At 33.9% G+C, this 12,523-nt stretch overlaps 1 non-coding gene across 1 annotated transcript; it reads left to right on the top strand.

The window, feature by feature from the left end:
- Positions 1 to 234: 234 nt before the first annotated feature.
- Positions 235 to 341, top strand: LOC129310202 (small nucleolar RNA R71). Its single transcript, XR_008593040.1, has one exon. It is a non-coding gene; the product is annotated as a small nucleolar RNA R71 (small nucleolar RNA).
- Positions 342 to 12,523: the final 12,182 nt, after the last annotated feature.

Raw genomic sequence — 12,523 nt, 5'->3', positions numbered from 1 at the left:
TTAACAGCTAGCAAGTCCACATGTGGATCATTAAGCTTTAAGGAACCCACCATATTCACATTTCTCTTCTCCCTTGTAGAGTATTGAGCACTACATGAGGCCATCTTGTCAATTAGTTCCCAACCCTTTAAGGAAGTAAAGTCAATCAAGCATTCACCATTAACAGTTTTAATGTTAACTTTGTCTCTTAGAATTAAACCCTCGTAGAAATATTGGACTAAATTCTCACTAGAAATTTGATGGTGTGGGTATTTAGTTAAAAGACCTTAGAATCTAGTCCAATACTCATAGTGACTCTCATCATTTCCTTGTTGGACCCCATAGATTTGCTTCTTCAAATTGGTGACCTTAGAATTTGGAAAGAATTTATTCAAGAAGAGTCTTCTTAGCTCAGCTCATGTGCTCACTTTCACATAAGAAGTGTAGTTGAAATACCACTGTTTTGCTAAACCATCAAGAGAAAAATACAAAAGCCTTAGCTTGAACATCATCAACATTTACATGTATAGGCTTTATAGTATCACAAACCAAGTAGGGATTATGCAAAAACCTATAGCAATCCTCTCCCGGTAACCCATGAAATTTAGGCAATGCATTAATCAAAGAGGGTTTAATTTCAAATTGAACATTAGTAGGAGGAACATATAAGCCATAAGGATTATCATGCCAATTAGGTTGAGTTAGTTGCCTAATGATCCTCTCCTCTCTAGGTTATGCAAGCCTTCAAATTCATTATTAACATGGCCATTATCATGTAAATTCTCATTCTTATTCCTATGGCCCTCATTATGCACATGCTCATGCCCTGAGATACTTTCCATTGTTGAATTACAAACTAAATGAGAGTTAAGAATAGGTTGTGATCTTTTCAACCTAGAAATAGTCCTTTCAATTTTTGGATCTAATTCAACAAAAGAGCTATATTTTCTTCAGGTTATACACAAATTAAGCTCAAGAAAACTAAGAACAAAGAACAAGCTAAACAAAAATACAAATCAAACAATACAAATCAAGAAGAAACAATTCAAAACACACAAAAGCAAGAGAAATAATTTTTTTATTTTTTTTATAAACTCAACAGCAACAAAATGAGAAAAAATGCAATCAAAAGCAACACCAAACAAGTAGAAAGAGAGTTAGAATGCTCAATCAAGAAGCTTTGAAAATTTTAGAATTCGCATAGTAGACTCTCTAAAGACAGTGAATTTGTATATTTTCTAGTAGCCAATCCACACAAGCAATTCCCTTGAACATTTTATGAGAGACATATGAGATATACAGGAAAATAATATTAAACTTTCAGATCAAAAATCCTTCCCAATCATTCCCAGAAGTTTTCACAAGTTGGTCCTCAGTTCTGGAGAAATAGGATTTCGTTCAGAAGACCTTTAAAGATTCCAGCAAACTTTTAAATAGGCAAATGGCAAAATTGAAGAATATGATAAGCATAAGAAACAAAGATAAGACAATAATAAGAAAAATGAGACTAGAATCAATCAATTTGGAGACACAGAAAGGGATATATGCTAACTCAAAGTTGCACTAGGGTTTTGGGAATCCTCTTTAAAGGCTTCCCGGACCTTGTTAGCTTGTAAAATTTTCACAGGACACTTCCCATTTCTAAAATTGACCAAACTAATTTTAAAATGAAGCTAAGATATAGAGCTTTCAAATGAAAGAAATTTCAAGTTCAAATTCCCTCATACTCATTTCTAGTTGGTTTTTCAATTTTAGACAGAGACACTAGAAATAGAGTATTTTCAACTCTAGACCAAACCAATGAAAATTGCATTAATTTTTTTTCTTCTTTTTTTCAAAACAGAACAAAAACACTCAAAACACAAAAAACACTAAAAAAGATACAAAAATTAATTTTTATGATTTTTCAAATATTTCCAAAAATACTAAAAATAATGTAAATTAAGCACTAAACAACCTTAGAATTAAACCTAAACCACTATCCGACAATGGCACCAAAGTTTTGATAAGAAATTAGTTGCTTATCTTCAAAATTAAAATAAAGCTAACCCTAATGTAATATAGGGCCAATCCTAAGTCATCTTTCAAGGAATGATTTTTGTCTAATTAAAAGTTATCTAGTGAAATAAATCACCCAAAGTTGCAGAAATTTAGTTACCTAATTATCTATACTAATTACCTAATATTAAAATGGTAATTAAAGTGAGTAAAATGAACTTTTCTTTTCACAAGAGTGGAACCCTATAGATTAGTTGATTTTGGACTTATTATCTTCTCATGATTAGGCTAAGTTTAACTTCTCTTTTCTCTTGACTAAAGCTGTCATGACTTAAGAAAATTATCCTAAGCCAATTAACCTAATTAGCTAACTTTCCCAAGTCTTAGATTAAAGTCCCTAGTTCAATTAACTAATTGGTGTAAAAATTAGCTAAGTGATTCACTCAAAATCTCCTCTTAATAGCCATAGTCAAAACAACAATGTGAGTAACCACAAGATTATGTCAAGCTACTCAACAATACAAGCATTAACACCACAAGATTATGCAATATCAACATATGTAATTTATTAAATGAAAAACACAAGATTATATGCTCAACATGAAATGGCCGAATCAGTCATGGCAGCTCAAAGAAGAAATTAAATGAAACAATCATCTTCTCTTTACATCAACATCAAATTCAAATTAGAATTACAAGCCAAGATGATCAAACCCTAGATTAAGGAATCTAATCATCTAGTAAAAAGAGAAAAGGATAGGATACAAAAGAAATTAGCCATATTGAAGCTCAAGACTCATCCTCCATATTCATCTCTCTAGGATTCAACCAAGAAACTTAGCCAATCTTCATCATCTTCAAGAACCCTAGGTTGGAAGCTTGTTGACCAAAATTTATAGAACTTGGGGTGAAGAAAATGAGCTTAGAATCTTGTGAAATAGGAAGGGATGGAACAAAAATGAAGAGAGGAGAAGAATTGTATGAGTTTTATGGAAGTTTAGTGGCTAAAAATGGAGGTTAGGGTGATGGAAAATAAAGAACAAAGGAGAGAAAATAAAGAACACTATGAACAAGAGAGAGAAAATGTGGAAGATGAATGAGATGAGTGTTGAATATGAATTCATGGTGAGAATGGCGTGATTATTCTGATTCCCATCAACTAAAGCTTAATTAAAAAAAGGAAAAGAAATTAAAATGAAAATGGGAGCCTTGTCACACTTGTAAGGTGGCAATCTCCTGTTGGTCGATAGATGATTCCAATGTGTGTATAATTTCTCATGTGTCATCTATATTTTCAAGATGATTTAATCCCTAAATAAAGCCTAATTCACATGCAAACCATTAGCTTTGACCTCAAGGAGTGTTAACCTCAATTGCGCAATTGATGCACAACTCACATGCCACCGATGTCATATAAATCATATAATTCAATTAAATAGCATGTGATATAATAAAATATAATTAATGCCCATAATTAATTCATAATTAGAAGGGAGAATTAACCAAGTTCTAAGCTGCACAAAATTATATAAAAATTTTCATACAAGGTGAACCAACAACTAGGTCAAACTAAGACACTTTAAAAAGTGTTAACTTTTTATTTAATTACTCCCAAACTGAAATAAATTTTAAAAATATAATTTCACCACTCATCAACTGGACATAAAATTCACTTTTTCAAATTTTCTTGTACATTTTCTCAAACGTCCATTTTTCAAAGCAAAATGCCCCTAGTGCACTAAACCTAGAAACTTAGGTAAAATTCCAAATCTAATGCAGTGTGTGCACCTTAAGGTGATAAATTATTAATAAAAAGGTCTTAATTAATAAATAAAAGTGGGTAACAAATGTGTTCTATCAATGACCAATCAGGGACATTAAGGACAATCACTATAGTTTGTCCAAGGATATAGTTATCATGGTGAATATGCAATTGATATAATAACAAATGAGAAATTTATAAAATAACAATGTTCATAGTATAATAATTGTCCCTAGGGTACAATTTCTAACAATCTACAATTCATTGTTCACATTATTTGCTTTCCAAGTAGTAAACTATTTTATATTATTATCATTATTATAATATTTAAAGATATTGTTGCAAGAGTTTTGTGGGATCCTCATGCAAGATGCCTTACTAGGCTAATCATACACATATCAAAATAACACTCCAATTTGCAATTTACCATTAGGCTTTACAATAGCATTTCCTTGAATTTCAATTTCCTCATGCTTTAAGTCATCTAAACTCACCCTTTCTTATGACTTGTCCTTAATTCCATGTAAGCCTTGCACATTATTCTCTTTACCTCATGATTTACAACATTTTGATTCATTGATAGGTGTAGAATTTTGATTCAAATTTATGGCCTCTTCCAGTTGATCAAGTTCCTCCTTGAAATCAAGAGGTGGTTTAGCCTCTATATCTTGTTCACCTACAAAAAAAGGTAAACAACCTTTCTCAAGCGCATTATAGTTAGAAGAAATAAGTGCATGTGCACTATCTATAAGAAGGAATTGGTATTTCATGCACACAAGATATATCATCCCTACCATCAACATCCATCTCATTTTCTACATTCAAGCTAAGTGAAGAATCAACACTTTCAATGATATTTGAATTTAAGTCAAGAAAGTTATCATGTGAACTTAGTGTTTTTCTCCCAAGGATATACTTTTTCACAATATGGTTCAAGCTCATATATCTAAAGTAATTCAACTATAATTTCTTCATCTATGACATTATCATTTAAATCATTATGCTCATCATTAAATAAAGTCAAATATGAAGAAGAATCAACCTCAATAGAAGTAGGAGAATTGTTACCTTAACAAGATGACTCTTGAATTTGTGAAGCTTGAAATGACTTGTTGATTTGAGTAAGTCTCTCTATTATAGCATCTAAGGGTTTCAAAGGGTCATTAGATTTTACCAGTCCTTGAAACTTTTGATCTTTTTCTTGGTGGTAATCCTCTTGTGGCTGTAGCTCTTTATCAAGCTCTTTATCATTTATTTCTAATGTGGCATCTATGGATTGCTTCATGGATTCAAGATCATCTTGAATTTTTGTCATCATTTCTTAGATCTTGGAACTTTATCTTGAATTGTGTAACATCAACTTTGATCCAAGAAATTAGTTGCTAATTAGGAGTAAATTAGTAATTAGTAGATTAAATATGATTTTGGATGATAGGTTGATGTGATTACAGGATTGAATGGTAAAATGACGATTCGGGACATAACATGTGAGCAACAATGAGATTTGCCTCACTGTGCCACGTATCGTGCCATGTGCTACATGCGTTGTAGTGCATGGCATAGAATTTGGATAAAGTTAATATCAATTAGTTGTGATGAAAAGGAGATAAAGAAGGAAAAATGTATGGTAGAGAGGGAGAAGAGCTCTGCTATACTAAGGCTTCAGTTTTTAGAAGTTTAGGAGTTGGCTTCAACTAGTAACTTGTCGGGTAAGTTTCATGCCACCCTATACTTCATATCTACCCTAATTTCTCTAGGTTTGGTTGATAGAGAAACTAAATTAGGGTATTTTAAAGAGTTAAAATTTGAGTAAAGGGTTTGAAAAGGGCTCTTAGGTGCAAAACGAAGATTTTATGATTAGTTTGATATTAATGGTTGAGCCATAGAGATGTAGGCTCAATTTAGCCTAAATAGTTAAGTTCTTAAGGGTGAAAATATTAGTTGAGAAAGTAAAAGGGTGTTTGGGTCACTTCGATGGCCTAAAGGTATGTGATTATAGTGAATGGATTAAGTAAACCTAAGAAATACTATTGAATTGGTTGTAGATGCTGACTAAAGTGGTTTAGCTAGATTAGAGCTTTGTATTGAGCTTAGGAACTAACTAAAAATATTTAATTATGTAGATTGACCACTTAAGAAGTTGCTTATAGGAATATGCACCTTTGGGAGTTAAAAGTAACAATAACCTTAGTAATAAGGGTAAGAGGTAAATGGAATAACCTTTTTATTTATTAACCTGTAAAATGATTTATAAGTATTTTACATTAACTACATGCATTATGTTTTCTAGTGAGGTAGAGTAATAAAGTTGTGAAAAGCAATGCATGTATGTCTAAGTAATGTTTGAAAGGCATGATGATGGCATATATGTATTGCATCTACAAGTAGGTACCCTAGATTAGGGTAGGGATCGCGACCCTACTTTGTGTAAGGTTAGAAAGTTCAGAGTGTCGATTATGATCTACCAGTGAGGACTCAGGAATGTATCCATGAGTGTATCCTAGACTAGGGTAAGGGGTCATGGCTAGAAAGTCCTAATGGTCTAGGCATATATTTTTATCTCGTAGTGGGGACATATGAAAGCATACCACCCATATGTGATACCCAGGTTTGAGGCAGTGGTTATTAGGCCTTGTCTCATGTAAGGTTGGGAAGTCTTGGCCCCAGCATTGACATTGCATATATATATACAAATCTATCCATATTGCTTTTTATAGAAATTGATGTTACTCTATGTAAAGTCTTGACTCAATCCAGGCTTTATCATTTCACATCACACGATTCAACAAATAAAAATTAGAGTAATAGCCCTTTATTTTTTTTCAAATCGTAGGATCCTGACTTCTTAAAACATATATTCAAATAAGAGGGCTAATGAAAGTACTAACATAATCAAGCGACTCAAAAGCCATAACTTCTTAATGCTGAAATTAGGTTGTGCGTCATGATGTGCAACACGCGCGCCATGGCATGTGGCACAGAATCATATGCTCTATTTCTAATTGTGTCATGCACCGCGGCATGCCTGTCTGAATTTCTGCTATCATTGTGATAGCAAAAATGATAAACTTCCGACATGCGTCATTTTCACATTTGATGTCCGATTGGAATGATTCAAGTACACACATGAAGCTTATGATGTATACTAGCTAATGGAATAAGTTTGGACTCAATCTGATGATCAAATCTAAAATTAGACACCCAGGTGCCAAAAGTCACTTTTTCTTTCAAAAAATTACACCTTAAGTGCTTAATTCACATTTCTTGTCCTATTATACCATTTCAAGTCTTGAACCAAGTCCAAAAGGACCACATACACCTGATTAACATCACAATACACATATATCACATCAACAACCCATTTTGGCCTCTCAAAGCTGCTTTACGCAATTGTGGTCTTATATGAGGAAAATACATATATAACACTTAATCACAAATACAACTAGACTTGTTTCACTTTTGACCCTCCAACTCTTACATATAGGGCTCCACCTTACCATATGGTTAGGAATCACAAAAATAATCAACTCTTCTAAATGGGGGATTACCTCGTCATTTATGTCAAGTTCTTACCATTTGTGTCAAGTTCTCAAATCACAACACAATTCATATTTAATTCACAATCAACACACACACACACACACACTAGTGGAACAAGTTACAATACAACACATACTTGCTTGATTCGTATTTAGGCCTACCCATATACCTTCCACTAGGGCACCCTCGGCACAATGCAACATCATGTACAAATATATAAGCAAGTTTCACAACACAACTCACTTCCTTATACTTACATACATTTATGCATCCTAGTTGGCAACTTAACTCTATCGACACATTATACATTCATTTTTACTCAAAGGTAGTCATACCACTACCAATTGAGGCTAATCTTTTCTCACTTCCTTTCTCTGCCTTCTCATGCTCTCTTCACTTGTGCTCAAATGTAACAGAGTGAGACATATCTCCCAGTAACTTGAAGGTAACCCCAATTACCAGTCAGTAAAAAAATCATAAACAAGCAATAAAGTAGCATATGTAATGCTCAAAGCAATAACATATGCATATATAGGAATTCATTCTTATCAATTTCATTATGCTAATGCAATGCATTCTTGGTTCCCCTTGGCAGAGTAAACTCTATACTAGACTAGAACTTCCAGTCATAAGAAGCAGGGCCTATCATACCACTACTCAAATCGGGTCATTCTTTTTGTATAAGTGGTCTCCTAGATTCATCATGGTAGAGTTAAGCTCTACACTTTGGATTATCAGGACTTCCTAGCCTTATACAGAGTTAGACAATGACCTCTTACCTTAGTCTAGGGTAACCTCATGAATCTTTCAATATCCTAGGTCCATCGTGGTGAAGTCAAGCTCTATGTTTTGGATTATTAGGATTCTTCTCTCAGGTCCATCTTGACAGAGTCAAGTCTACGCTCTAGATCATCAAGACTTCTTGGACCTCCTCACAATAGGGCCACATTTTCTCCTACTATAATCTAAGGTATATCTCATGGATGTAATGCATGTCAGTGCATGTGCCACTTTAAATTCATTTCAATCAATACTCACACACCCACATGCATATACTTTCACAATGTTGCTACTCCATCAGTTTACAATACAATATATGCAGTTATATCAAAATACTTGTAGACAATCTCATAAATAAACAAGTAAAAGGGTTACTCTAGTTACCTTTAACCCTTTTTACTAAGGGTTACCAACCACACTAAGCTCTGTTACCTCTTTTGTATAGGTGAGGAAAGTTTAAAAGAAGGCAAGGAAAGGAAGTGAGGAGAGAGTAACCTCCTTTTTGGTAGTGGTATAAACTACCTTGTAAACTAATAAATGTATATATTTGTATAAAGTAATTATGGTTGCTAACTAGGATGCATATATGTTGTTATATTATTTAAGGACTTGCTTGCATATCCTGTTTGCATCTCACTAAGTGTATCACTATGGTGAATATGTGGGTGGGCCTAGATGCTATTTAAGCAAGTTTGTAAATGCAATTGTATAACTTGTTTCATTGACAATGTATGTGAAATGTTATGTAATAATGTGTATTTTCTTGAAACTTGACTAAATGGCGACACTTGGCACTATTTATGCAAGTCAAGTAGATTTATGATTCCTGACTATATGGTGAGACTTAGCCCCATATATGAAAGTTAGATATATGAAAGTGGAATAAGTGTGGATGTGTGTGGTGTGTATAATGTGGCATTGAGAGGTCAAAATGTGCTTGAGGTGTATTATATGTGGAATAATGTACCAATTAAATGAGTTTGGTCCTTTTAGACTTGATTCAAAGCTTAAAGTGGTCTAATGAGACAAGGGGTAGAAATTGAACACTTTAAGTACCTATTTTTGAAAGGAAAGTAACTTTTTACACCTGTTGTCCAATTTATGATCAAACCATTAAATCATGTCCAAACTTGGCTTATTAGATAGGTTTTGTTACAAGCTTCGTATAGATACTTGAATCACTCCAATTAAATATTGGATGTAGAAATGGTGCTAGCAAAAGTTCATATTAGAAATTTATCATGACAACAAATTCTAATACATGTTCTATAGTGCATGGTGGCAAGCTACAACACATGGCACAAAGTAGGAACCTATGGCCTTATACCATATGCTGGAGCGTATGGCTCATTTTTCAAAAAATAATTGTTTGATTTTTCCTGTGATATGGGTATAAGTTTACACTTCCGTGAGCCCTTTTTATTAAACTTTGAATTTTATGATAAATGTGTTTTCAACGAAGTTGAAATCTCACATTTTCAAAACAAATTAAGGGCTTATATCTTTTTAATTGTACTATAATTATGTTTTCATGTGTGGTTGGTGTAAGTAAAGTCTGGGTGAAAAGCAGGACTTTACAAATTGAATCCTCTTAATAGAATGAAGTTCCTTGTGATTCTTGCATAGGACACATGTAATTATCTTGAAAATACTTTCATAATTTTGACAAAGTGAGATTATTAGAAAGTTTGATTTATCTAGCTTTCTCTCCTTATAAGAGTGTTTTCTCTCATTATGAGTGCGTTTCATCTCCCCCAATGAGAGCATTGTTGCACCCTTGTGTGCTGTCTCCTTCCTTCCCTTCTTGAGAACCTAACCACTCCTTTACCTATCTCCACCTTTTTACTTCTCCTCTACCCTTTACAATTCCCTCTATTGTGTTTAAGTGAAATAGCCCTTCCGTGAGTGGTGAGTGATAATAGGGGGTGTGTGTGTTCAAGATTAGTCAATCATTTTGTTTACTCTATTTCTTTCTTCAAATTTGTACTCTTTATTAGTAAGTCTCTAACCTATGTTTGTGACAGTAGTGCTTTCTACTCTTTCTAGTATGGTGCCCTACCATGGTGGCTTTAATGGAGCCCGAGGGTGATAGAGAAATAAGTGATCATGGTTATTTGAATGATCAAGCTAATAGTAAAGTTAGTCTTCGCTAGCAATTAGGTGATAAGGTTAAAACTCTAGTTGGCCAACTCATAGCTCAGAAACTCCAAAATAAAGCTATAATTAAAAACTCTGTTGATAAAGCTTGGAACGTTAAAGGTAAGTTCTCTATCAGTGAAGCTAGTAATAATTGTCACTTATTCAACTTTGAAAGGCATGATGAACTCCTCAAAATCTTGTGAGAACGACCTTGGATTATCTAAGGTTTCATCCCCTGTTTGTGAGAATTATAGCCATTAACAATAGTGGATGAGTTACAGTTCGATGATTGTCCTTTTTGGATTCAGATTCATGGCATTCCTGCAGTGGGTATGGTTCAAGATAATATCATTACAATGGGGAATAAAGTGGGTAAGGCTCTGGCCTATAAAGAACCCAAAAGTAATGGTATTATTAATCGATGCTTTCTTAGAATTCATGTTTTAGTCCCTCTTACCAATCCCCTTGTAGAAGGATTTTGGGTTGCTCGACCTGATTGTCTAAGCTCTTGAGCATCGGTTAAGTATGAAAAGATTCATCTTTTTTGCTACAACTATGGGAGATTTGGCCATGACCATAGATCATGTGATTTTGAACAATACTGGTTAGAAAAAGATCTCTCAAAATCACATTATGAAGGCTGGATTGGCTCTTTTAGTCAAAAAACAATGGCTAAAATCTTCATGATGAATGAAATAGGGGATTTCATTGAGATCAGTGTGAGTCACAAGATGGCATCTGATAGAGACGATAAGCATAAGGCGTGATTGAGGGGTCAAGCAAACAACCTTTTTTAAACTAGAAATCCATTAGTTATGAATACCAGGCAATATGATAGAGGCAAGGATTCTAATAATAGTAAAAGGAATTTATGGAGACACTTATAGGACCTACGCCTTACTAAAGATAAAAGAAGAGACTCGATGCTCCCTAATCCATCAAGAGCAATTAACTCTCAAAAGCCCACTCCAACTCAGCCTAATCACTAGCATTAGTTTTGATGAACTAGTTGGCCTAAATATTTCTATTTGCTCAAATGGTAAAGACTATTGCCTAAGTCTAATGATATCAGATACCATTAGCTCGACTAATGCTAAATATTATGTTGAACTCCCTCCTAAAGAAGACTTATTACCCAACTATATTCCTTTCTCTCTTAAAAACCCAATTATCATCAATAAAGAGTTGATTAAAAATTTAAGAATAATCACAAATGCCCAGTGGGAGATGACTGGACTTTACCTCCCTTAAAGAGATTCAGAAAGATACTTTCTCTGTATAGATCAATTTGATAGCTAAGAATGGTAATCGATTGGAAGGTATTTGTACCTTTTCTAAAGGGAAAAGTCCTAAAGATGTAAATCTAGTAGGCTAATAGAGAGCTATAGATAACCCAACCCAATTGATAGAGCTAGATCATGAAGAACAAGACAAAAGGAGTAGAATGAAGTACTTGGAGCCTAAAAGGAGCTAGGATGTGTGATTGAGTCCCATCCTCATAAAGGCCATATGATTCATAAGGTCTAAGATCATCATCATGTGTCCATGTTGTAACCTTTCTCAATATCCACTCAATATTAGGAAGGATTAACTTAATCACCACATTAATAACACCAAACATTAATCAAATACTTTATTTGAAAAGCTTGGGCCTAAGACTCATTTTTGCAAAATCATAGACATCATAAGACTTCAGAGCATTACATAGCGGAAATAAATCACATACATGTATATCAATCATTGAATGCATTGAAAACCACAAAATTAGGTCAAATAAAGGGCTATGTGCCATGATGGGCAACATATATGCCGAGACATATGGCATAGAGCTAGACACCTTGCTTACTTTTGCTTCATGCACCACAGCATGGGACGCCATATGCCATGGCACACACATATGATTTTTTTGTTGTCATTTGACAACAAAAATGATGAACTTTCGATGTGTGCCATTTTCACACACGACATTCTATCGGAGTGGTTCAAGCACCCACACGTAGCTAAACTCATAAGCTAACTAATGAGATAGGTTTGGACATGATCTAATGGTCTAATTAAAATTTGGGCACCTAGGGTGTAAAAAGTAAATTTTTATCAAAATATAGTGCACTCAAGTGCACCTAAGCACTCCTACCATCTCATTAGACCATTTTAAACCTTGAACCAAGTCTAAAAAGACCTATTATACAACATATATGTACATATGTAACACAAATTGGCCACTCAATAGCCTATTTTCACATTTCACAACTTTGTACCATTTGACATAATTTGGCCCACTTGGCCATTTCACCACAAAATCAACACAAATTCGCTTTGTTCACA

The sequence above is a fragment of the Prosopis cineraria genome, unplaced genomic scaffold, assembly GCF_029017545.1.
Source record: "Prosopis cineraria cultivar Desert tree isolate PC_DT_omini unplaced genomic scaffold, ASM2901754v1 PC4, whole genome shotgun sequence".
Lineage (NCBI taxonomy): Eukaryota > Viridiplantae > Streptophyta > Magnoliopsida > Fabales > Fabaceae > Prosopis > Prosopis cineraria.
The sequence above is the reverse complement of the archived record's forward strand: the minus strand, read 5'-3'. Positions and strand labels throughout refer to the sequence as shown.